The sequence below is a fragment of the Festucalex cinctus genome, chromosome 11 (assembly GCF_051991245.1).
Source record: "Festucalex cinctus isolate MCC-2025b chromosome 11, RoL_Fcin_1.0, whole genome shotgun sequence".
Classification (NCBI taxonomy): Eukaryota; Metazoa; Chordata; class Actinopteri; order Syngnathiformes; family Syngnathidae; genus Festucalex; species Festucalex cinctus.
Genome location: NC_135421.1, coordinates 21,343,129 through 21,370,794, shown reverse-complemented (window position 1 = coordinate 21,370,794; position 27,666 = coordinate 21,343,129). Strand labels below are relative to the sequence as shown.

At 41.0% G+C, this 27,666-nt stretch overlaps 1 protein-coding gene across 3 annotated transcripts in view; it reads left to right on the top strand.

Moving 5' to 3' along the window:
- asic4a (acid-sensing (proton-gated) ion channel family member 4a) overlaps positions 1-27,666 on the top strand; it is a 180,246-nt gene that overhangs the window by 137,065 nt on the left and 15,515 nt on the right. The window lies entirely within an intron of this gene.

Below are 27,666 nucleotides of genomic sequence, written 5' to 3'. Positions count from 1 at the left end.
ATTCAACAGCTTCATGTGCATGTCAGCACTTGCCCAGTTAATATGGTCAATGGTATTCAAAATGCAAAAGCAATCCATAGGTTATCCAACCAAATCATAACTGTGGTCATGATTATATCAGCTGGTGTGAGAGGTCCAGAAGACACATGATGAGGATGATGACTTGACTTTAGAGAGGAAATTCCACAGGAATAACCATAACTGCAGTCCTCCACCCATGTGGAAGAACTGAAGTCTCTGACGTCTCAGCAGTTTCTGAATGACTTAATGAACGATCGTGTCTTTTCACACCAGGAATTCACAGCCGAGGAACGCTTGAGAGGTTTATTCACTGTAAAGATTATTTGCTCTGTTCACTTTACATAAAGACAGCAGACACCTTCTGGCAAAACAGTAAATCCGTAATGTTGCTAATAACTACAACAAAAACAATCAAATGAATTGAATTGGCATTAAACACATATAATGCATATGTAGAAATTGATTTTTGATCGTTTTTGCGGCCTGGGGCTTAATATATAGATTTCGGGGGAAGCCATAGCAATCTTGAGATGGGTAGCTTCAAGCTATTTAAAAACCTCTTTCCTTTTTTTAAAACATATTCTGCCAAAGTGCATTTTCCTTTTAAAATAAGGGAGATAAAAGTGGAATTACAGAAGAATGACTGTTTTGTTTTTCTGCCATGCGGTCATTGTGTGGTTATATTGTATGCATGAGATACACACCTTTCAGTCATACTAGCTATTTGTCTCTCCAGTGACATTATGCAAAACGCATGACAGCTTTAGTGGTTTAAAGCCCATTGCACTCAAGGTCATGGAAGCAACTTGATGCAAAGACAATCAGCAATCCCTTGCTGTCATCCTCCTGCCAAATACTTCACACCAAAATAAATCGAAAGCGAACATTCCGGTGAAAGAGGTTTTCCATATGCTGCACTTTTGTAAACGAGGAGGGGGGGTGGGGTGATTTGTGTGGGTTTTCTCGTCTGCCCACATTACAAAAATACAAAAGTAATACTCTAAGTTATACGCAGGTGTGAATGGTTGTCTATATGTTCCCAGTACTGGGCCGCGATTGATGATATTTCACAAGATCACAAGGATGTAACAACAGGCAGGAATGCCAATTGCATGGCTGCCTGGATACTCGTTGAACTCACCACACTGCTCTGTCATTGGTTGAATCCACGTCACATGGTTTATGGATGGTCAACCCTGGTCCACAACTCTGCCATTGCCTTTGTGAGTTTTTGCCATTTTGTGAGCGGCTTTCTGGTGATTTTTGGCAAAAGGATTTCTTGTTTGGCTGCATGTTGTTCCACTGATCCCAGACAAGGCATCTGGAAGCTTTGCTTGCCACTGGAGGAGAAATGCTACAGCAAATTGATGGAAAATGGATGAGTAAATGTTCTTTTGGATGTTTGCGCGAGGTATTCGAATCACGGCTTAATCTGAAATGACGTTCAAGTGCTGATAATCATCACAAGTCTCAAGGATTTCACTCTTGAAGCTATTAATTGTTTAGTGCTGATAATAACAGTTTCAACATCTCGCCACGGGCAATCTGTCCCTACACAATTGTAGCAAAACAAAGCAGAGTGGAAAGCTGAACGATAAAGGCGTGTGTCTTTTCTGGAGAAATTGCACTCGGTGTTGCAGTATTTTCACAAATAGCCACGCTAGCAGACATGTTGTGTGTGTCCACGTGGAATTTGTGTTGTTTCTTTGCTGCCTTGGGGTAGTTGACAGCTGTTCTGTTTTGCCAGTTCTCGTCAGATTGCGGGCCAATGAGTTCCAGCGTGCCCCCCTCCCCCCCACCTCGCACCATCCCCACCTCATCGCCACTGCACCCAAACATGGAAATTGACGTTGTCAGTGCTCGGTCCCAGCGGACGTACAGAATCAGCGCCGTCTAACTTCCTGCAGCCGTCACAAAGCCGCATGACGGACGGGGGTGGGGATGGGGGGTGGTCCGGGGGTTGCGGGAAGCGAGGTATAGGCCTTCCCGCGCACCCCCGGCCGGCCTCCCACCACCTTGCGCTGAATGATGTCACACTGTCAGGGATGCTGGATGCTGAAGAAGAGCACAACGGCAGCAGGCAGCAGCGATAAGACCCCCACCCACCCCCAACTCCCACCGACCACAGATTAAACAGCAGGATTAACCTCGCTACTCCGCCAGTACCACCACGGTGTCTTTCACCCCCTTATCTGCCCCTACCTCCTCCTCCGTTTCTCCTCCAACATTTGCCACCATATATTTGTACAGCTATCATGTAGTTGGGGAAATTGCTTCCTCGGCCTGTGTGGCTTTGCTCTGCCATTTTCATTTGAAATATAAGAAAATGGAACCAGGTGTGCCAGAAGAAACTTTTCCTCATCCTCACCCCCCAAAAATGCATTTCCGTATGTTGTCCCAAGTCAGATTTGAAATAGCTCATCTGTTGAAAATAACCTTTGAAAAGATCGTTGGATCATTACAATTGTTTCCATTGTGTCCGAATGTTTGCATTTTCCCATTATGCTTGCCACATTTAATAGCCTGATGTTTCAGCTGCAACATACAGTATATTGTTTTTCTAAGATTAAAGCCAGAAGTATCAGGAAATAGTCAAAAAGATAAACACTAGCCCTGGAGGAATACTATGGAAATGGTTTCTTTATTTCATGCTCTAATGTTTAGGGCATGAGCCAGTACTTTCACAACAACAACATGGCCAGGTGTCAAGGTTATAGGAATGAAATCTAAATCTCAAAATATGAGTGTATGTTCAACATCTGTATGAAAATGGAATGCAATACATTTACATCATTAGAACGGAATGTGATACATTTCAGATATTCTTCACTTCACTTCCAAGAAGGCCAAATAAATCATTTGTACATCTTTTCATATTCACCTTCCGTCTGCCAGAATTTTGTTAGTAAGATTCATGCATTATTCCCTGCAAAATTAAGGTGAAAAAAGAAATACAAAGAAAATCCGTATTTGCGCAGGATGATCTTTCAGTGACATCGAAGATCGTACCTTTGCAGACTTTGCGCAGAGGGCAGAGCAAGGCTCAAGAGTAACTGGATCTGACTTTTTGATTCACACCAACTTTTTGCTGGGTTCATCCCGAAAGAATTTCCAACAAACATTACATTTCACAAAAATAGTTTTTGTACAGATAAAGACGAGGAAAATATAATGATGCTCTGAATTACAGTTTTCAGTTGTATTGTAACTCGGCATTGGTTTTGTCCAATATACTCATCTTTTCTGTACAGTTTTTCTGTTCATATGATTGATTGCTACAAAGGATGATTTATGAACCATGACTTACAATAGTATTATTCACTCCACGTGCTTCCTAAATGCATCATTTGATGTGTGCGCTTAGAGTCAAAAATTCCTTTGTCTCCAGGTAATAACTATAAGCATTACATCACAGGTAGAGGGACTGCAGCCCCTCCAAGCCTTCAAAGCATTAAATTAGCATGGCATCCTTGTGTGTTCTCTAGCTGTGATAAGAGCTAGTGACCAAGAGTGCTATGACATTCCATTGATCCAGAAAATTGCTGCAGAGCCAGCCTTGAAATTAGTTTAAATTGCTGAATCAGAAATGTTATCCTGGATCCAGGCGAGGCCAGCGTAAACCTTATGCCTCTAATCCCACCGCTGATGTGAAAACTTGTCGGGGATGGTGTCACCCAGCGCTACGACTGATGGGGGGGAAATTTGGACTCGCTGTGACACAAGAAGACGCGTGCAAGGGGGATTTGACTTGGATGGCGTTCATGGCTACCACAGTTGTGACTTGGGTGCAAATCTTGTTGTCTTTGGGAAGTTGCTTTTGCAATCTGTCCTGGTTTTGTGCTTTTCCATTCAATTACGAGCAAACTCTTGACTGTGACAATATCATATCCCAAGATCATTCAGATGTGACTTCAGTCATAAATCAGAGCTTTGATGCACTTTTCAAGGTTTGGGAGGGAAGAGTTCCCATCAATCTGACGCCTTGTTTTATTCTCTTTTGGATGTTTCTAAAATCAGCATCGTTTGATGAAGAGAGCGCAGGAGTGGCAACTCTGAAAGCTCCCAATGTAGAATAAGCTCTGTTAAGAGCATCACTGAAGTAAACACAGGATTCAGGTCAAATATGTTCAGTCACAGATGTAATCGCTTCTCTGTCTAACAGGATTGAGAACATCGTGGAGCCTTGTCACTGCCAGCACATCAACAGACAAGAGTAACTTCTGTAGTTGAACATACTGTAATTTCTTCAAGGATACTACTTAAGAAACTGTTATTCCCAGTGTCTGACTGGTGATCAGTCTTAGCAAGCCACTCATCCTCAAGTGCGATATTCAAATCGATAATCATGGTTACTCTTGAGCCTGAAGGAAGGGGAGGACTTCTGAGCTAGCTATAGAGTATCTATCTATCTATCTATCTATCTATCTATCTATCTATCTATCTATCTATCTATCTATCTATCTATCTATCTATCTATCTATCTATCTATCTATCTATCTATCTATCTATCTATCTATCTATCTATCACTAGCTAGGCTAGCTAGCTATGTGCTATGGGATGTGTTAAGAGTAATGTGTGGGTATGCTCAGAAAATTGATTATGTGTTGTAAACGCTAAGTTTGGTCGAGTCATGAATTTGATGTGAAACGGAATTATAGTCAATTTAAAAGGGTCACGGGGGTGCTGGTGCCTATCCCATCTGTCTACGGGAAGTAGGCACACATATAGATGTTATGGATTCACTTTTAATGTGGCCTTTTATTGTGCAAAGAAAAGAAAACAAAGACAGATTTGTCAACAATATTTGAATGAAGAATTTGAATTGACTCCTGAAAAATGATAGCAAAAACAGAAAACTACACTACAAGATATGCTAACAGTTAGCTTAGTTTATTGCATTTTTTTGTTTGTTGTGTTTTTTTTTCTTAACCGTAGCCTATTGTCAATGCTGCTTTTTACAGATCAGTGTTGGAACAACACCAAATTTCTGGCTTGGGGGAAGAAACTCGATTGGTAGCAATATGTTTGTGTGGTGGGCTGCAGACCCCTACAACCTTGCACAGGATAAGCTGTATAGCACGCATTTGAGATAGCTATTAAAAATGATGAAAAGATGTGCAATACCACCACCATCATGGAACGCTTGCTGTCGCTCTGCTGAACCTTGAAGGGCACCAATGTAACGAATGTTTATTTCTTTGTCCTGAGACCCTGTTGAACATGAACATAGGATCTGGATATCTATAACCTTGGTTGCCTTGGTAACCGAATGTGTGTCAGATGGACTAAAAGGAGGAAGAATTTATCTGAGGGTAATCAAAGATGCCCTAGGCACACCTTTCAACTTGTATAAACTTACACCAGAGTGGGTTGTCAGCCTTGCAGGAGTGCCCATACTAGGGGTCACTAACGGCTGGTGGAAATGTGCATTAACCACCCCAGAACGGCAGTGCCACGGCATACGTGGTTATAACCAGTTTCAAGAAATAATAGGACCTGTTTGGAACACAGTACGAAACGCTACCTTTTACTTTGACACAAAAAAAAAGGTTCTGTTTTTAAGCATCACAACAGCCTTTCAAAGACAGTAGCGGGGGGAAAAAAAAAACGGGGCATTTTATCTGCCACTTTGATGGAGACCTTTGCACAACCTCTGTTTGTTTACCACGCTCGCCAATGTCAGCAAAAGCAGAACTGGCTTTATAGTTTCTCTCTTCTTGCTGGGAAAAAAAAAAAAGTTGAACTCTAAGTGGGTGAGGCTTTAAGTATCGTGCATAATCCCCTTTACTTCTGACAGGAATAAGAAACTTGCCCCTAAGAACACTCCACGGATTTTTAGGTTAGTGTGTGAAAATCCAGAAGGATAAGAGATTGCCCTAGTGGATACAGGCGGATTAGTGTATCTATTGATTTGTGTCATCTTGAGGAGCATGCAGTATATTACAAGCACATTATAGGAGACAGTAACTCTGCACATTAAAATGTGAAGTGCAGGCAATGAACACTTCAAACGGCTTCTCTGCTACTTGATGAGCTCTTCCTGTCAAATGTGAACTTGAAGGCAATCAAGGACTTTTCATGTAACTTGATAATCAAGATAGAAGAGGGTCCATGTTAGGGTGACAAGATGTTCCTGACTGACTCGGAACAGTCCCGTTTTGATCCTTGTGTCCCAAGTCCCGGCAGATTTGCCAACCCCAATGTTTTGTCCTGATGTTACGCAGGTCCAGTTTGTTTTCCGTGCGTATGTCAATCACACAGTTGTCAGAACGATTCATACGAACCCCATTAAAAGGGAATTTAATTCCTTCCTATTTACTTTCACACTCTGTTTGCGTTCTCATTTTCATCTGCATGTACTCGCTAGCAGGTGCTTTTGTTATACTGGAACTTGAACTACTTCCTGCTTTTTGTGTCTAAAAATCATGGGAATTATAGTCCTACGATCCTAAAACTGTGGTCGCTGGTGTTGGAGCCAATGCAAGCTGAGCTTTCCATCAGCATATTTTGTTACATTGTGGGAGCAGTGCGAGTTAAATTGACAACAATAAAAAAAGGTTGGCTAATGGTGAATGAGTGCATTGCTTGTTTAGCATTTAGCATTAGCTAAAGTAAGAACAAAACACAACAAGATTGGCCCAACCTCCTCTTTACGAAGATTGACTAGCGATTAAATTTTGTGACGGTTGAGGTGTGGTGGTGGACCCAGGTGCAGGGAAACGGGGTGTGGAGGCAGAGGTGTAGTCAAATAAAAGGATTTAATTAAACAAAAACAAGGAGGTAAACAAGGATCTGGTTAACAAACAAAACGTCCAAAAAACAAGCAAGGCAAAACATGGGGGAACTTCAAGGCAAAAAAACGGGCAGCATGACAGGAGGAAACCACAATGAATCGACACAGACAGACAGGAGACAAGAGACTAAATACACACACGCTAACTGACACAACGAGACACAGTTGGGCAAGACATAAGTGGCAGAGGGTTCTGATAGGTTGACACACGAGGAAGTCAGGCAAACACAGGTGGGCAGGACAATGCTTGACCAAGACAACGGGAGACACAAGGAAAGCAGAATATAACAGATCATAACAGAAACTTGGAAACAGGAACATGATGACAAACTCAAAGCCCACTCAAAACTAGAACTCCGACAAAAGCAAAAAACAAAAAAAACAGACCAAAAACCAACCCAAACCATGACAAATTTAGTGAGAATTTATTGTAGATTTAATTTTCAGTGAAATTCTAGTGTCTCGTATTCAGTTTTGAAAATCTGGTCTGGTATGTTCGTGTCATGTGACTGTACCCTTAAAATGTTATGTATTTTTTATAATTATTACATGTTGCCACATTTGTGTTGGACATGTACAAGAAGTCATACTAACAGTTTTAGTCAGGAGATAATTAGGAATCCAAACAGGCAGGTGAAGGCACGTCAGGGGTCCTTGCGGGTCCGAGTCAGAAAATGCCTTCAGTGAAAATGGCGTGGTCATACTGTGTCTCACTCTCTCAAGTGTCTTCACCAATTCTTAGCGCTACAATTGCTAAGACTATATCAAGCAACTGCCACCCGAACCGCATTAGCACTTGGAGTACTTTCACACAAAGGTTCATCCAACTGAGATTATTATGAACTAGCTAATGAGTCTCATTAAAAAAATATGTGACAATTTACTTTATTAACAATGGCCGCCTAAGTTACAGGGAATTAAAAATGTTATAGAGCTGATGATCATGTTTAGTTGTTGCTTGGCTTGGACATTGTAAGCACCACATACTGCGTTTGGCTTTATTACACCGATATATTTGCAGCGATTTCATCGGTGTAAGTATATAAAAAGATCTGCGAGTTTATTTTGCTATTTGAAGGTGAATTATACAGACAACTCCGTCAGTACCACAGTCAGAGGGACAATAAATAAATGTATGTTGTCCCCAGTCAAGACCATACTGTATCGACTGAATATTTCATGTCGGGGCCGAGCCCCATTACGAAAGAAAAGAAAAGCATTATGTTTGGTTTCATTCAGCAAAGCCTCTCTGTCGTTAAATAGTTGCTGCGCGAGGATCTCCTGGGAAATTAAAAACATATTGTGCCCACAATTTCCCTGTGACTCGCAAAGTCTCTTGGGAGAATACTTTTCAAATTTCTAATAAAGGAGATGTGAAATTACAGTGAGGGGACCTGGCATTAATTAAAGTGGGAATTTCAGTGAGGTCAACTCCTCATATTTATCTGTTTACACCCATGGCTCAGTCGTGCGTAAAGACTGCTTGGTGTATTGAGGTCACCGCTCAGGGGTGAAACAAACGTGCGGACAGTCTCAAGTATGATACCGAAATGATTTATGTTATAATAAATGGAAATCAGAAGGGGATAACAACGTTTTAAAGCGCAGCGGACCCTGCAGGAGGCAAACAAACACTTTCCTGTGACTTTTTCTTCCACATTTCTCCAAAAGGCTTTTTAACGCTTGCTGTTTAATTGTTTCATCTTAACATCCTCGCCTAATTTGTGAAACTAACATTTTAAGAGGCTGCGTTTGCATCTCATAATGATTCGCTCCGATGGGCGAGATTATTTCTGCTGCCACAACCGCGCACAAACTTAGCTTGTAGTTCTGTGAGTTGTAAAAAAAAAAAAGCGCCATTAGAGTTCTGTCCCAGCTCGGAAAACCACTGCGCTTCCATCTGCGCGGGATACCAAAACAGCCGCTAATGACGCCGGCTGCCCTTTGGCTGCTCCAAACTGCAAACTGGTTGGCAGGCATACAAGTGACAACATATAGAATGCTCCGTTTATTTATTTTGTGAGAGTCAGGCCTGTGAAATAACAAAGCTGTTGGTTGAGGGAATAGAAGTCGTCTCTGTCCAATGAAAATCCCACTTTATGATGAAGCTGTTTTGTTCATGTTCCAGGAGAAAAAAAATAAATAAAAAAAATACAATAGATGACATGCAGTCTTTTCAACAGTTAATTTGTGTTGAACGGCTTTGACAGGAGGATCCCTAATGGCTTTGATGAACCAGTCGTAGAACTGGAAATAATTAGGGTCTCCCGAGGTTAAATCGTAACACGCGTACTGCTGTTCCCTTGATCTTTTTCTACACGATCAATTTATTTCAAGAGGTTTCTTAAGCATCTGATCATTCCTGATTAAAACTGTTTACGACACGCGGCTCTTGCAATGTAGACTGATTAACCCCCATGACTAAGGAGATGCAAACAGTCAAATTAGGAACATTTGTGACAGTATTTTTAATAAAACTGTCATTCACCATGACTTGCCTGGCAGTTGTAGACTCTCTCAAAGGTTTCCATTTTATGACCGAAACTTATCTATTGCACTTTAGCCTTGCAATTTTGCGGGTTTTCTTGCTAGTTTTTAACCTTCTACGTCAATTGAAAAAAAAAAAAAATGTAGATTTTATATTTTTATTTTTTATTTATTTATTTTTTGGGGTATTTTATGTTAGGGATAGCCATGAACATTGTGTCATTAGCTTATTCAGATTTCCGAGCCCAATGTGTCACATGGTTTAGTATTGAAGTTCTTCTTTTCAGTTTAAAGGATACGGAGCCCCTAAAGTGACATGGGAGAAAAGAAAAAACAACAACTATATATATATATATTATGGGTGTTAAAAAATCGATTCGGCGATATATCGCGATACTACATCGCGCGATTCTCAAATCGATTAAAAAAAATCTTTTTTTTTTTGTTTGTTTTTTTTTCTTTTTTTTTAAGAGCTCAGAATTGTTCATTCGGTAGTCTTACCGATTCAACGTCTTATCATCATTGCCTTTTTTTTTTTTTTGTGTGTGTGTGTGTGTGTGAATCGATTTTTAAACTTCCATTTTTAATGGAAAAATATTCAACAAAACGTCTAATATATATATATATATATATATATATATATATATATATATATATATATATATATATATATATATATATATTTGTGATTGGTGATGAACTGGTTTCCCGCTCGTTCCTGGTTGGCTGCTCTCCTCGGCTTCCTCGAGGGTCAGTTTTGAAATTTGTGTTTACAAACAGCAACGGCCAGTATTTTTCCACCAGAATCCATTGTAGCCAAAAGGTGCAATCCTGGTTGGTTAATGAGCTTTTTGGCGCAGTGAATCCTTGTTGTGAAAACCAACTAGTAGTTCCCATGACAACCTTTCTTTTTCTTCTTCGTGTCTGTGATTGTCTGAGAAATGGAAGATAAAGAAGAAGAACTTCTGCCAGAAGTACTGTACAAGGGTTTACTGGACAGTATTTACTGTTTTCTTCATTTAAAAGTGTGTTGTTTAATTATTTAATATCTCGTTCACTGCCATTGACGGATCTGGACGTCATATTTAATGGGCTGCCCGTGATTGGTCATTTTTGCCTAATCGCGCAACTCTTCAACTGTTTAACAAAAGATCAACACCTAATCACTTGCTTTTGTGTATTCACGCTTGGCAGAGGTCATGTTTGACTCCAGCCATATGCTCCAATTTGTGAAGCCTGAACATTACACAAATAGGCTATGATAGAGAAAGGTTTGCTGACGTTGAATATGGCAAAATAAAAGTGGGTTTTAGCAGTCAAACTCCATCAGGCCGCCTTTTCCAAGCAGCTCAGCGAGCAACTGCGAAAAAACCAAGTAGGATTGATGAATGGCCCCCCTCCTAACTTCACTGGTTGTTTGTTTCATCTGTTTTTTAAAAATGAGCCGTCAGAAAAAGGGAGGAAGCCAGTGTTGTGGACCGTGCTGGAGGAAGACATGCTCGCTTGGATAATCCTTCACCGTTGCTTTTACAGACTTTTTCTGAGCACCTAGGCAACCCTTCACACATCAATACAAGATGTCTATCCCCTTTGGGTAAGTTCACTTGATGACTTTCCATCTCAGTATGAGGGCTTGCTGGCTGAGATGGAAGTGCCATGAGAATACGCTGACATTGATTTCTTCATTTCACCGTGCTCGCTGATGTATCGACTGCTAATGTTGATCAGACGACGCCGTGGAGTAAACAGACAACAGATTGGAATTAGACAATATAAAAGTCAGAGGTCATAACCTTTTCCTTTCGTTACTGAAGTTTGCTTCAACGTAACCTGTCATACCAGAACGTTTTGTGTTTTGCATTTGGGGCTGGAGTGGAGAATGGAGCGCACCGCGTCAAATGCATGGAATTGGAACGGCGGAACGGCTAGCACATGCTAATAAGGCCCAGTATTCCACAGACGGCGATGTATTTTTCAGCCTGTTGTCACAGCGCGCCTTAAATAAAATAAACATGCTCTGCTCCTGACATCTGCCGCGGCAAATTATAAATCTTTAGGCGAGTTGCAAAAAGCGCTGTTAGATTTCAGAGTAAGAGCTTTGTTGTCATAAGTCATGTGTTGTGAATTCCTCGGTGGAAATCGGCTCGTATAAAAGCATGTTCTAAAAGCAAGGAGAACAAACTCAATCATAAAACTTATGATCCTGTAAGCCCTTTAAAGCGGAAATCATATGGAAATGGGGTTTTTATTAGCTTGTATACAAGTAGTTACATGTCTAAAATGCATTCTTAACCATCTAGTGTGAAATTATACAACCAAGTTAATATTCTATCTACCTTTTTTTTTTTTTTTTTTTTATTATGTCTCTGAATGAACAGCTATGCATTTCCACCCCATTATTCCATAACACTGGCCTGTTGTGGCTTTGCGCAAGCGCCATTCATGTGCAGTTTCAACGCACAGAGACCTTCATGAGGCCCAAAGCAGAATATGATTGACGCTCCCCTTCCACCATGTCGATATATGTACCGTATTTTCCGCACTATAAGGCGCCCCTAAGAGCCTTCAATTTTTTCAAAAGCTTAATTTTTTCCATGCGCCTTATAATCAAGTGCGCCTCATATATGGATCAATCTTGAGCCGCAACAGGTCTCGCTGTCAAGACGCTATCGGTGACCCTGCACGATCGGTGACGCGCATGTGCAGAAGATCCCGCCATCTTGGATCTCTAGCTAATACTAATAGTTTACCTCAGAGAAAATAATGACACAGCTGTTTATTAATTTTGTGAGTGAATGGAGTTGTCAAAAAGCTGGTTTGTAATCAATTAATAAAGTATGACCTGTCTGACTGTTTTGTTGACATTCCCTTTAGCCAATTAGTGTGTGTGTATATTTAGTCTCTTGTCTCCCCTCTGTCTGTGTCGATTCATTGTTGTTTTCCCCCCATCATGCTGCCGGTTTTCTGCCTTGTTGTTCCCGTCTTGCATTGCTTACCTTTTAGAGTTCGCTTTTTGTTTGGTTTAATTAAATTCCCTTTTTACTTAGTTATGCCATGAATGCATTTTGTTGCTTTTACTGATTTTTCTCCAGAATGGTCACTGGAGGTATCACATTTCGTCTGTTGAATTGCTGCTTAATGGGAACGTGGCCGCCATCTCGGCGGCTCGACGCAAGGTCAAATTTAAGGCTCGCACGTCTGAAATGGATTTGACAGAGATTCATTCACGCGCGCTAAAAAATTCATGCCTGCTGATGTTCTTTAACATTTTAAAGGTAAATCAAAAATGCAGTGACAGAGAGAAAATAAACACATCCGTCCCTTTTTCAGCACAAACATTCAGCAGAATTTTTAGCAGTAACATGGTTGAAGATAACATTGTTGTCTTTGTTAATCGTGGAAGCATTCCCACATATGTTATTGTGATTTTTATTTTCCACACTGTTTTGCCATGTAACAACTCCCACATAATACTTCCGATTACATTGTTCAATTTCAACTAGCTTCAAAACTTCACAACTCCTGGGGTATATATTGTCTGATTCCACATTACTTGTAGTAATGCACAATTTAACATTTAATATCAACTTTTCCCCATTCATTTTCAATGGGACAGACATTGGACTTTTTCTAAGTATCACTTTCCACGCCCACTTCCATACATATAACTTATCATCATTACCAAGTACTGCTCGGTGGCGCAGTTAGTAAAGTGCATTATCCAGTAACTAGGAGGTTAGAAATCATAATTTATCTCTCAATTTACTTCATAAAAATTCCACATGCATTCAGATCTTAGCATTCAGCTTTCAGCATTCCCACGCAATTTCTCCAGAAATTGCACTTAGTCTAGTATACAGAAGCATTACCTTTTTACGTTTTACTTTTTGGAAGCAATATATTATTCAGTTATATTTCAGGGAATACATTTTTATGCTGCCAAAAAAAAAAAAAAAAAAAAAGCTGCACTTCAATTTTAAATCTCTCCAAGTTTGGTCACAGCCTCATTCTAACTTGCAAGTTAGTCCGTTCCAAGCAGATGAAATGCACAATGACAGTGCGGTGTGTGTGTGTGTGTAACCACAGGAAGTCTTCGATTATTGCGCAAGCAACTTCTTTAACTGGCAGTCAAAGCGCGGGCGGCATGCCTGCGGATCGACACGACGGCGAGCCCAACATCAACTCCTCGCGAGCCACGCCGAGCGCTTTGTGCGCAGGATATCAACAGTGCGTATTAGGTTACTCCATAATTAAAAGTCTAAAGGGAGGATAGCATGTCATCAACTTCTAATGGCTCTTGGAGTAAAGGCGAGTTGCCTTCTAAGCTTTGATGGGAAATGGATCGTTTGAAAAAAAGTTTTACAAGCGACATAAAATGAAAGAGCACAGCCATATATATGCCAGATGTTGATAATAAGTTCATAAATTGGTGTCGTAGTAGTTCTGTTCAGTAATTACTCGGCCGGACTAGAGCCAGTGCCCGAGTTTGACTCAGGATTTTCACATGAGAGGATTCTCCTGCCATGGACTGTTAAAACTAAATAGGCAAACAATGTTTATGATGTTATGTTTTACTAAGCTGTCATTTAAAATATGTACAAAATTACCACCCCACCACCCTCACTTTGTATTTCCAGCGAACTCGGACACCTGACCGGTTATTTTCTTTTAATGAACCAAGTGTCGACAACCGTGGATGATGAACACAACGTTTTGAGTTGCGCAGATGTGTGACAACACAACTATATTTTTACATAGCCGGGTCCGAAATTAGCCATTAAATTCTGGCTTATGTATATATGAGTGTAAAATATAATATGCATTTTTTTTTTTTTAATGAATGGACCAATTACCAGTTTCAGGGTTTACCGTGGTTTTAAAAAGTTTCTATAATCTCCAATACCGGGTGTCACCGGTAATGGATGATTACAAAGTTGAGTAAAGGAACCACCTCTTTGAAGTTAATTGCCCCCGATTAACTTTTTTTTCTACTTCTTGGTGAGCAGTAAGGGAATGGGTGAGCAGTTACACACTGAGGAGCAGGAGGAGGGAGCTAGCAAGACGAGAGACACACTGCACAAACATGGATGGTTTTGTTTATTTTTGCTCTGTTGATTAATAGTACCAGCAGGTACAAGTTAGCCCCAAGGACAGCATGAGCTGCCAAGTTTGAGTAATTCTTTTGTGGACCACTAGAGGGAGCCCATGTACAATTCATGTTACGAGTACTGTACCAGTACCAGAATCACAGTTAGCATGGCTTGATGATTTCCTTCATGGGATGATCAAGTATCCATCTATCACATCACATTTACATGTAACTAATGTGGCCGTTAAGCGTATTTTTCTTCTTCTCTCTTCATTTCGGGTTATTCTGAGGCCTCCGAAAACTTCGTTTGCCTGCATTGTGTGCCCTCCGGACTCCCATTTGGCAGAACCACAATCCACATGCCAAACATCTGGACTGGTGGCATGCCGCCACTCGGCCGGGCCAAATATTGAAGCCCAACTGTGATGCGCAGACATTGTTGCTTTCCTCCCTTCCCTTTTAATAATCTACCGCTTCCGTTTGTCCACCGTCTTCATTGACTTGCTCTGTTCTAATTGTTTTGCAACAACCAATCAGCATAAACAGAAACCATTTTTATTGAATGTGCTGGAATTAATTATAAACTACTGTATCGCAATATATTTTTGAAGAATTGTGGTCATTTATCCAGTTAAAAATCTCATGAATACCTTCTTAGTCCCGCACAGCAAAAAAATAAAACAATAAATCAAGAGAACATGTATTTTTAATGCACTCATGAAAGGTTTTCAATTCCTGTTAGATCTTTCATTTCGTCCTCAAATCTCTTCTTTAATTATATGCGCTTTAATTCATGTGCAGCGGCTGTCATTAGACCAAATAGATGCCATTTAACCTTAGGCCAAACTTGCCTGCAATCTGGCTCTGCGTCCAGTTCCATCTAATGATCTGTGAGATGTGCTTTGGATCCAAACAGGCTCTTTAACAACCCAGAGCAAAACCTTTATCAGACTTGTTTGCTTGGATGATTCATGTAGAAGGAAAAAAAAAAAACCACCAAGACCCCCCCATCCCTCCCTGTGCTCATAAATGTTCCATGCTTTCCAGGCAAATATTGTTTCTGCGGGGGGAACATCCAGATATGTACGCCTGTGAGCGGGAAACGTGTGCGCACTTATTGCACCATCTTGTGAATGAAGCAAGTGTTGCATGCCAATAGACCACTCGGGACCAAAGAGTCAGTCGTATATTTTCTTCAGCAAAAAAAATGTGCACTCTAGACTGGTCACATCGAGACAAATCACACTGACAAAGTACATCATTCACACCTAAGGACAATGTAGAGTCTTACACATGAAACCCACACAAGCACAGAAACCACACAGGAAAGTCAGAATTGAGATTTGAACATAGAACTTCAAAACTGTGAGGCAGATGGAGTAACCACTAAAAATTTCAGCAAAACCCACTAGGGGACACGATAAAAAAAAAAAAAATTAAAAAAAAGATCTTCTAATCATCTATGAGATGGAGGAAAGTATATAATTGACATATGTATCCACTTTTTGTGACATTTTTGTTTGGTAGTGTGCCATAAGATTTTTCAAACTTAAAATGTGAACCTTGGCTCAATAAAGGTTAGGAATCACAGCCCAATACCACAATGTGAGTATGCCTAATAAATTTTGCACATTTATAATGAATTGCAGGACAAACACAGTACCTCAATAATATTAATATTTTGAGTGAGTTGATTTTTGTGAGAAAATGTAAAAATTTGTTATTGTAGTTTATGTTGGTTTGCTGCAGTTTTGAATGGTATTTTTATTCCTGTTTCCACTGGATTAAAAAAAAAAAAAAGAGTATTTTGTTGTCTTGTTGTTGGGTTGGAATTGAGGATCTTTTATACATGCATGGAAAAACATATTTTCAAAAATGAAATATATCATGAACATGCACTTTGAACGTATTTTGTCTATATTTAAATTAGCATTTTTTTCATGAATCTAGCTAGGAATTGTGTAGTCCTATTTGGCCCCCCAATAGCACTGGTGAAAATTTGTGGCCCCCTCCAGCCTTTAAGTTGCCCATCCCTGCCTTAAATGGGCCACTTTTTTTCTTCAACATATTTTGGATGCTTGTGTGTTTCCACATTTGTGGGCGCAGTTGGAGGAAAGATTTTTCTGTTCCTCTCGTCTAACCTCACAAAAGGTCTTGTGGACGAACAGCCAAAATCGACCACACACTCCAAATCTGCTAGTGTAGTGGTTAACACAGCTGACATTTCTGAAAGTGCCCTGGTGTTTTGCCTTCAGCCCCTGCTGTGACCTTTACAGGATCAGTGGTATAGAAAACCTTCCTGTAGAAGTGGAAATTGTCACCCAGGCATAACTCCTTTTAGGTTATTTCTATTATCAACAAGTATTCACACTCAAATTGAAACGTATACCTACAATTGACCTTAGCGTAAACCACGCCCGCATGACCGAGTAAACCAATCAAGACGCAAGACGTCATTGTGTGCGACGACACGTGCGTTTTGCTGGGGACAAACAAAAGCAATCAATAAAATTGTTAAACGCTGTAGTCATGGCATGTGTAAGAGTGATAGCCGTTATCCGGATCGACTAACGGGCGTCCTGCTGTAGTCACGGCTTGTGTAAGGGAGATACGAGAGAGAGAGAGAGACTGTCCGGTTTCTTCCCTTCCCTAAACCCTCAAACAACTATGAAAAATGCTGGATCAAACTTTGTGGAGGACTACACACATGACTAATCGATTCCCTCCAAAATGACCAGAAACTACTACGTCTGCAGTTGCACTACGGTAATGTTCACCCTTGTTGTTTTTAGCCAAAGGCTAACGATAGCTCCGGGTAGCTAACAGCCCACACGTTTGTTGACTTACTATTTATATAAATGCCAACGTAACAAACTTTGCACACACGACCAGTTGAATGCCTCCAAAATGAGGAGAAACCACTACGTCTGCGCTAAGGTAATGTTCTCCGTTGATGTTCTTAGCTAAAGGCTAACGAAGGCTCCGGGTAGCTAACCGTCCACACGTTTGTTGACTTACTATTTACGATAAATGTCAACAAAACATAGAAACTATGAGGTCATATCAATTCATTCTTACCTTGCTTGATGGGAATAATGTCCAAAAACTTCGGTTTTGCCGACAATCAGTCGAGTGAGGTGACTCGGTCTTTTCCTTTACATCTGCAGCAGCAGACAACGATGCGTGTTTCCTTTTTGTTTTGGGGCAAAATTGCATGGTGAGGGAGTGAAGATACCCTTCACTCAAAAAATTTGAAGTCTCCTTTGCTTGCTTCGAAGAGAAATATCGGTGTGCTGACAATACCTGACCGAGAAATCACAAGGAAGATCTGACCATTTTTGCATTAGCGCGCCATTCTGTTTCGCTAACAATGTCGGCGCAAGGTACGTGGCGCACAATGTGGGCAGGGAGGGGCATGCCACGGTAAGGTCAATTCAGAATGAACCACGATCTACAAACTCCACACAGGAGCTAACATTCAAACCTAGAACCGCTCAACCGAGAGGCAGACACGCCGACAAAATGTCCACCATAAAGCTGATGTTGAAAGCCAAACTCGGTTATTGATTTGATATGCAAACCACAACTCCAGCTCGCGTTCAGTATTATTTATGTGAATCTGTATATCCCTCACATCCCCGAAGGCTCTCCCATATTTTGTACTGATAAACGCTTAGCATAGATAGCATATCGGCCTCTTCTCTGCAGACATTTCATCCATGTGTAGACAGCATGTGGCTCCAGTCCAACATATCCCCCAAAGTTTAGCCACGAAAAAGCAACCGATTAGATGTCTTGCTTCTGATGAATACAAATAAAAAAAGATGCGGGAACTGTATCGTGCCCTCTTCAGGGGAGTTTTTTTTTTTTTTTTTTTGTGAAATATTGTCAGCAGCAGAGTGCGAACGATGAGTGATTGCAAGGCTTGGGAAATGAAATCCCGTGTAAACGACGGAGGTACCTTGATTAAACAGGAATATGGGGATGACCGCAGACAAAGAAAGTCAAAAGGTAGACAAGTGCGTAAAGCGGGATGATTCAGCTGCGGCTTTCTCCTCGTTTGCCTGTCTCCCGACACGCTCATCAAACAGCGAAGGGCAACTTGAGGTGAAGTGCAAAGCGAAACACCCATTTCTCAGGTATGGTAATGTGTTCTTTGCTATCTTTAGAGACATTTGTTTCAACATTCCCTGTCAATGCGCTGCACCCACACCTCTTCAGTGCCATCGGCTAAAGCTGCGGTGAGGAATAAACAGTCGCCGCTCCACCCGAAATAGCATCGGAGGATAAATAATGAGAGCTTACAACAACCTGCTGAGTGTCATAGGTGGAGTCTGGATGGTGGCATTAAAAAAAATGGGCTAGTGGTTGTATCTATACTCCTCACTATTCTCTTTCTCTGTGTGATGTGCGTGCGCTCACAGCAGACAACGATGGCACTCTAAAGTGGCCACACAAGCAGATGATCTGAAGGGGAGGGGCATTTTCGGTGCTAATGCTAATGTACATGCTAACGTTGGAAATTACGCCGGAAAACTGTTGATGCTAACTACAAAGTATGTAGATTTTAGATGTACAATGTATTTAAAAAAACACATTTCTGAATTCACTTTTCAGTAGCAGTCAAACATTAATTGTTTTTGTTCAATTGTTCATTTTGTCTGCAAATGTTCGGTAGCTAGTCCAGGTTCTACATGACTTCTCACCCAGTTAGCTGGGATAGTTTTCAGCACACGCTACAAAAATGGATGGGGTGTTGACACTACAACATGGTCAACACTGTTACCTCACCGCTCATACAATAAAGTGAACACTAATAAAATACTGGGATGGATGGATGGATTACTATGTACATGTCCTCTCAAAAGTCACGTGGCACATCTGACCCCGGGTTTTCACTGACTGCGGTTGCGGTGCGGTTGCGGTGCGGTGCGTCTTGACTGCGTGCTCCGGACGGGTCAATTTTTTTGTCAATCCACACCGGCTCCGCACAGCTGCGGTCCGGCAGCTCCGTCGCCGCCCACTTCCCAACGTGTCTCGCGGGACCGTGCGCGCGCGATCATGTGGCATTTCACAACGACAAACATACAGAAAGTCTGTGCTTCTTCTGCTATGAGATTCCATGCAGCATCTTTTTTTTTGGTTGTCCTTGTAAAGTATATTAATAACGAGAGTCGGGTCAGTGCGTGCTCAAGGCGAGCGCCACTCTTTATTTCTGTCTTCCGCGTCCGGCTGCCGCTCAGTACGGCAAGCGAGACGGGCACAACAAGCAATCGCGAACATCAAACTCACAATACATTACAGTCCTTATAAAAAGGATGTGCCGTGTCATATATTATTTTGTGGTTTTCCACCTCCAATTTATTAAACCTCTCCGCGTCCATGTTCGCTGGTGTCTAAACCGTGAATGAGCACATGGCCCGGCGACGCCCACGTCACGTTCTGCTGATAAGCTTGCGAAATACGAGCTGGCGAGTGTTTTATTCTGAAAGGTAACCGGAAATTTATTTTGAAACTGCGTCGGTCTTCCTGTCCCGCTCGATGTGTTTTGTGCTAGCTTGCCATTTGCCGGAGGCCTACCGCATGCGGCGTCCGGCAAAAATAGAAAATAGGCTATCCTTGCGGAAGGCTTGCGGCACGCCGCAGGCCTTCCGCAGTCAACACGCAACGCACCCGCAAGCGGTGTAGACTGCACCATTCGAATGAATGGAATCTAATTGCTTGCGGCGCCGCACCGCACCGCAACCGCACCGCAACCGCAACCGGTGAAAACCCGGGGTGACACATTTTGGGTGAACTTTACACAAACACTCCAAAACTCCTCCAGTTTTTTTGCCATTCACACATCATGTTGGATTAATGGCCATGCATGTTTAAACAAATGAGTCACTGATAGTGTAGTCGTTAAGTTGCCTGGCTTGCACGCAGGCAGTGTGGATTCAATTGCCACCCAGTTATGGTGTGAATGTGAGTGTGAATAGTTGTCTGTCTCAATGAACTCAACTCACTTTATAACAAGCAGCAGTTTGGCTAACAGTGAACTATTCTCCATAAAGAGACTTTTAGATGTTTATTGACATTCCTCGTTGAAGTTCACCATAGAACTAAACATAAAACAAACAGTATTACACATTGTGTATTTAAAAAGAACCACATAGCTTTGCCTGAATAGACTGTTTAGCTAATGCTAACAAAATGTGAAATGCCATAGATAGCCATTGGCGTCGTAATGCTATCACCCTTGAAGTGACAAATATTTGAACACAAACGGAGCAACATGTTGGCCGACAATATAACAGTACTCATAGGTATATATTATTGAGCCTTTGTGGAAAATTGCTAATATTATTGAAACTTTCTATAGTATACTGCCCCCTGGTGGCCAAGGAGTGCACAATGCCCATGGAATTGAAGCGAAAAAATGTTTCTTTACACTCTATTATGTCATGACAGTATGTTCTTATAAAGTACTATTAATTAATTAAAAAATAAAAAATAAATAAAAAATAATTAAATAGAAATAATCAAAATGAATAGAATTTCCATTCATTTCAAATTGGGAAAAATGATTTGATATATGGGCATTTTAAGTCATACCTCAAAGCACCACTGTATAAAAATAGATAGATAGATAGATAGATAGATAGATAGATTATTCAAATGTACATTAGTGAAGTAACCTACTCAATCAACACAGAAATATCTGCAACTGCAAAAGTACCAATTCTTTGCAATGATGAATTAGTGGCATCTGAATGTTGGTGGAGATTCAACTAAATCAACCCCAATCCTGTTATGAACTTCAAATCGCATTTAGCACCCTTAGTGGGCTTGCAGTCTTCAATTTAGTGCAGAACGTACTCACATGAAGCCACCGTAAACATGTAAGTTCTATTTGTGAGTCGCTGTGTCGTGCTGGAGAGCCCGTCCATTTCCAACCTGTTATTTCAAGAGCATCTATCACTGATCCATTAGATGAGTGCGCATGGGTGAGTGTCAGAAGAACTCAGTGGCACCAAAATGGGAAACAGAGAGGGGAGGCTTGCTCGCTGCCGCTGCACGCTGACTTCGATGCAGAACTTATTTTTGATGCTCTGTTGAAGGGGACCAGAGAGAGGGCAGGGGGATGAGTCACAACTCCCACAAAGAGGACTGAATCAAGCCCCGCAGGTTCAACAACAGAGTTAATTTTAATCTATGCGCTGTTGGAGCCCAACGTATGCGACTTCAAACGGTCAAGTGGGTCCAACACCTATTTTTTATGAAAACCTCCCTGAAGAGTGAACGGTGCCAAATTCATCACGTTGAACGATCATCCTATTAATCAGCGAGTCTCAGTGGAGTTCCCCTAATGTCTCCTCATTCGTTTGCATTTGTCATGACTATTTGAGGAAATGATCACATTTATCAAGCGTGTTATTCCGCCCAGTGGTAGGATGATGACAAACCACTAATTGCAAATGATGGAGCTCGCTCGGATGGCCCTATGAGAAACTAGCAGTGAAATTGAAACACTCAGCTGTGTAATGATCTATGGAATATGCGTGCACAATAACGTGGTGAGTGGCAATGCCAAAATTGCAGTTAATGTTCAGCCTGCTCGGCTCCCATTTGTCACTTAGCCAAAAGTTGGGCCTGTCTGTAGGCCAAACTGCCGATCACCCAGCGAGACGGCAGTGTGCTTATGGAGGTCACGATAGATTTGTGTTTACCAGCCGCAGCATGTGATCTCGGTGCGCCAAGCCATGATAAAAGTAATCTGCTTGACTTTTGATGAAGGATTATTTCAACCCAGTTTAATCACGGTACACGGAAGGATTTAAAAGGGCTGAATCAAGGGGAACGGCAGCTTTTCAAGAAGACCTGATATCAACAAATTGCATATTTATGTGTGCTTTTTGTGGGAATGCTGAAGCATTCCCACACGTTATTGTGATTTTATATTCTCCACACTTTTTTGCCGCCTAACTCCCACATAATACTTCCAATTTACATTGTTCAAATTTCAACTAGCTTCAAAAATTCACGCCTCCCAGGGTATATAACGTCTGATTCCATATTACTTACAGTATTTTCACAATTTAACGTTTAATATAAACTTTTCCCCATTTATTTTCAATGGGACAGACATTGAACTTTTTCTCAGTATCACTTTTCACGCCCACTAACTTATCATCATTACCAGGTGTCTGATACTGCTCGGTGGCACAGTTGATAAAGTACATTGTCCAGTAACCAAGAGGTCATAATTTCATAATTTAACTCTCAATTTACTTCATAAGCATTCCACATTCACTCAAAATCTTAGCATTCAGTTTTCAGCATTCCCACACAATTTCTCCAGAAATTGCGTTTAGTCTAGTTTCCTATAATAATGATTCTAATTCAGCGTAATATCACAGCCCATGTATTTTATTTTATGACTACATTACACTGATGTATTTCAAAATGATATGTGTGAGAGCAAAGGGACCTTTACAAACAGACATTACAACAAATCTCATGACGGGGAGGATTGAATTGGGATGGGGGCGGACGTGACAGAACCCGGCTTGAACTAGCATCTCAAACCGCGAGCGCTCGATGGTGAAAACAGGATCGTGTGTTACATTTGGATGCATGTCAGCGTTCCCGACACATGCGCCAGGCATATCGTCTCATTGCCGTGGAGACAGCCTTGCTCGTCACAGTGGTAAGAAGTGGAGGTTGGAGATAAGGTAGCCCAATGTCGAGCCATATTTCTTCATCCAGGGGAAAAGTCCAGAGAATGAATTTTTGGGGAGCAGGCCGAAAGACGGAATCTAACTTACACCAGGAAAGAAATACAAAGTAACCGAAAATATAACAAGTACTGGTAAGAGTGGCTGGCAGAAATTAGTGTAAAGCTCTGCCCACTAATTTCTCGATCGGGACAGTCGAAATGGCGAAAAAGCGAAATGGCATAAAGGCAGGAACATGACCCAAAACACTTAAATTCCTGTATCTAGAAAACATACTGAAAATGGCTACTTTTACAAACATAACGATGCTGTTTTGATTGACGCTATTAGAAATGTATTCTTTAACAATATCATGAGCAATTTTCAGAGCTGCTTCAGATGTCCCAAATCAACATCAACCCATATGGAATGATAAGGAACACAAACATTTCAAAGATAATTACTATTCAGATGTCATTAATATCCCAAGAGACCGAACTGTCTAACAGTGACTTGAATTATGCAGCGCTTCGCCTTCTGTATTATGCGGCTGCTTGTCGTATAGAACCCAAAATCTTCTCTTCTGCTGTCGAGTAAGGATGCGTGAAAAGATTATCATGTATTAATTATGAATTTCTGGTAGAATAAACTAATGTTTGCATATTGTAGTGTAGCGAGCAGGGCAAGGGGAGACTCCCTGTGGTGTACACGGGTGCATTATTTTGCTCCAAGTATGACAAATTATTTGTGTTTCAGCAACATTCCCTGAAAGGTTAAAAACTGGGTTAATATTTACCTTGTCATTTTTTTAATTTTTTTTTTTTGTCTTAGGTCCTCTTTTGCTCTGGTGCAGTTTATGATGACACTGTCTTTGACTGAATTGTTAAAGATTTATACTTTGTCATGGTAAACTGATTTATTTATATTTTTTAGTTGTCTTGCAGGGACATCTGAGCACCATGATGCAAACAGCTTTTGCTTACTTTTTTTTTTTTTTTTTTTTTACTTACTTGGCAAAATGCAAAACATCTATTTTTATTGGATTTGTAGAAGCCAGTAACCAGTTGTGCAAAATCCCCATTGGGAAAAGACCCGTCGTGTAACATGAGAAAATGCTCCGTTTATTTTGCTGATGGGAGGGATGAACCTGGATTTTAAAAGCCAAGAAAAAAAAACAGTGGAAGCTCCTAAAAAAAATCTTGAAGAGGCAAAATAATTGGAAGACATTACCGTGGTCTCGGGGGGAATCTTGTGAATACATCAACGTCCTCCAGTGCTGCGAGCAGACCCCGGGTTGCTTGGCTGTGGCACTTTTCAGAATTTCCAAGGCAAAATCCTCCTTCACCTCTGTTGCCCGTTCCATCAGAGGAAGTCGGCCTGCTGGGCTTAAGTGTGTCAATGAACGGTTGAGAGGATCAGCGATAAGTGAAGCTTACCTCCTCGGCTACTCTGCAACAGCCAAATTGAGATTAAACCATTTCAAGCTAGCAGCACATGTCAGTCAGACTCTTACTAGGACTCGTGCAGTTGCCATTCCCACTTCTAATTGTAAGAAAGACGACAAGTCAATCAGAGCTGCCAATGATGGATAAATATTAACTGTAAATTGTATTGCAATGAGCAAGAGTTATCAAATGAGGATTGAGGACTGTGGTCAATTTTGTAAAGTAAATTTTACTCTAAACAGAGTCAATTAGGTCCCACTCCTGTGTACCTCCAAAACCAAAATGTTTTTGGTCATCTTTTGGATATTAGCAAACAGTAGGAGTGGCATAGCTCAGGTGGTAGAGTGAGAGTCTCCCAAGCTGAAGGTTGTGAGTTCGTTCCTCAACCTGTTTGTAACTTTTTTTTTTTAATAATAATAATAATAAACTAATAAAATGTACTCCAAAAAATTTCCTTCTAAAATTTACTTAGAGTTTCTGAATGAAAAAAAATAAAAAAAACTTTACTAGGTTTTTGTCATGGAGGCCAATCCTCTCATACGCAGTAAAAATGCTTTGAGTAAAATTTACTCTGAATATTTTAGTCTTTACCAAGTGTAAATTTTACTCTGTATAGAGTGGGGCGAAATAGATTGTTTAGAATAAAATGTACTCTACAAAATTTACTGTGTGGATTCAGAATTTTTAAAACCTGTAAAAAGCTACGTTTTTATTACGAGCGTCACTATTTAATTGATTGGTACATACGAAATTGGAAATATGATTAAATATTTTTGTAAAGCAAAGTATGTGTACTGTATCTACTGCTTATCAACCAATAGATGTCAGTGATGTCACTGCCCTGCTCGGCCTTTTGTTTTAGAATCAGGCTGGATCTGAGGAACGGTTCCATTGTATTCCTACGGCCCCAAAACCAGGCTCTTTCAGGGTTGGACAGGTACAATGAAAAAGGGCCCTATGTGATATCCCAGAGGTACTCCTTAGGCTTGATGTATGGGGATTGGGCGAGACAGTCGATAGCATCAAAAGCTTCAATTTTATTGTAGTTTTTTCTGCCTTTTGGCAGTGTAATTAATTGCTCTTTGTATGGGGAATTTGCACCTCCTTGTGGAGACATAAGGAGTTTGAGGGTTTTGCAGATAAATGTTGACATGAGAGGGTTAGGATGTCAGATATTGTTGTCTGAATATGTATTTGGGAACTACAAATAGCTCGTCGTCGAGAGAAAGTGCCACATTTTGAGTCGTATGAAAAAAGGTCAGGGGCACTTTTATGGCTGTGCTGATGAAGAGGCTCCTTCATTGAGCAACAGTAACAGATCCAAACTCCACACAGACCACCCACGATAACAAAGGGGGGGTCCAGCTAGGGTGGCCACTGCCTAGAAGCTGCCGACACCTTGCAGCTCTCATGAGGCTGTACGTCCTGCTCCAAGAAGGAACCCAGGACCTGTTGCGTCAGTATAGAGTCTGAGGATCTCCTGGTACCAGAACAGAATTTGGGCTACCTCTGATGTGTGCAAATAATCAGTCAAGTCGATAGCAATGCGAAAAGTGCAAAAAAATGTTAAAAATACCTGAGCAAATATATCCCGAGCCTGTTATTATGCTGAACAGTTCTCTGAGGATCCATTTCCTATGAAGGCAAACATTTGCCCTCATCTTTTTTACTAACACTGCACGCCGTTTAAAGGGCACAAAGCAATTACTGCAAAAAAATACATATCTTTTTTTCCCTCTAAAGTCACATTATGCGGTTCATATTTCCTTCTGTAATCATAGTTGTGAATATGCCCAGGCAAGGACTGCACCCTGCAACCCTGATAGATTTACTGTCAGAAGTAAATACGCTGGTGTATAAATAAGACTTTTTGTTGGTTTGCAAACAACCTTCATTTTTTTATCCTCAGCGCAGTCATTTGGCGGATCTGTTTGATCTCAAAGTCAGAACACAGACGTCCATGTTTAGGAGTCATCAGCGTGACTCTTTAATATGTCGGCCTGATTGTTTATTCGCGTCTCTGGGGCCTTGTTGGTCGACTCCCCTGCCAAGATATTTCCTCTTCTCCAACACTTTCATTACCGGCCAGCGTTTTCTTCACTAAATGAATCCAATGGATTTTGCTCACTGTGGTAATTAATGCCCTATTTCGCTGCGAGAAAAGACATGGGTGGTATTCAGACATACTTTGTTGGTTTAACCACAGCTGGAAATCCCAATGAAAGGTGATTAGGTTTACTACTCCCAACCCTTCTTTATTCAAAGATAAAGTATGATTTGTTCATTTTTTATTCAAATTAAAGACATATGTATACTGTTTACTGGTGAATAAAATAAACAGGGAGAGAAGGCGAATCTGGCTCTCTTCACCTTGAAATCACAAAGCGGTGTGTTCTTGTATTCTTTATCTCCGTGCAGTTTAAGGAAGTGTTCATACTCACTTAATCCCATCACTCAACTTTATATTCATAGAGAACTTTAAACCAACCATTGCTGTTTTCTAAGATGTAACCCAATGGCAGCAGATCCTATGAAAACATCGGAGCACCCAGAATTGAACCCTGTGGAACGCCATGTTCCGTTATACATGTAAATTGATATGGCACATATTCGTCTGACCACTTTACAACCAGGTTAAGAACCATTGAAATGGAACACCACGTCCATCCATTTTTCTATGCTTGGCCATAGTACGGAAGCGTAGAGCTGCCAATGTGGAGTAAACAGTTTTGGTTGGCGAGTATGTTCGAACATACTCGCAAATATGTTCGATCATACTCGCAAATATGGTCGAACATACTCGAATAATACCCCGCGGTATAATGGGGAGGTATGCTAACTTTGTAGCATGTAGCCTACAAGTACGTTCGAACATATTTGCGAGTATGTTCGAACGTATTTGCAACTATGTTCGAACATATTTGCGAGTATGTTCGAACATACTTGCCAGCCAAAAATGTTTACTCCCCATTGGCAGCTCTACGCTTCCATACCATAGCCTATGCCAGCTGACTTAGCTCGAGGGGTCGGGTCCACCCCGGACTGGACAGGTCACCGGCCAATCACAGGCAGATGTGCTAACCACCAGGTTGTTCTGATGCAACAAAATATTCGACACAGCATTTTAGTGG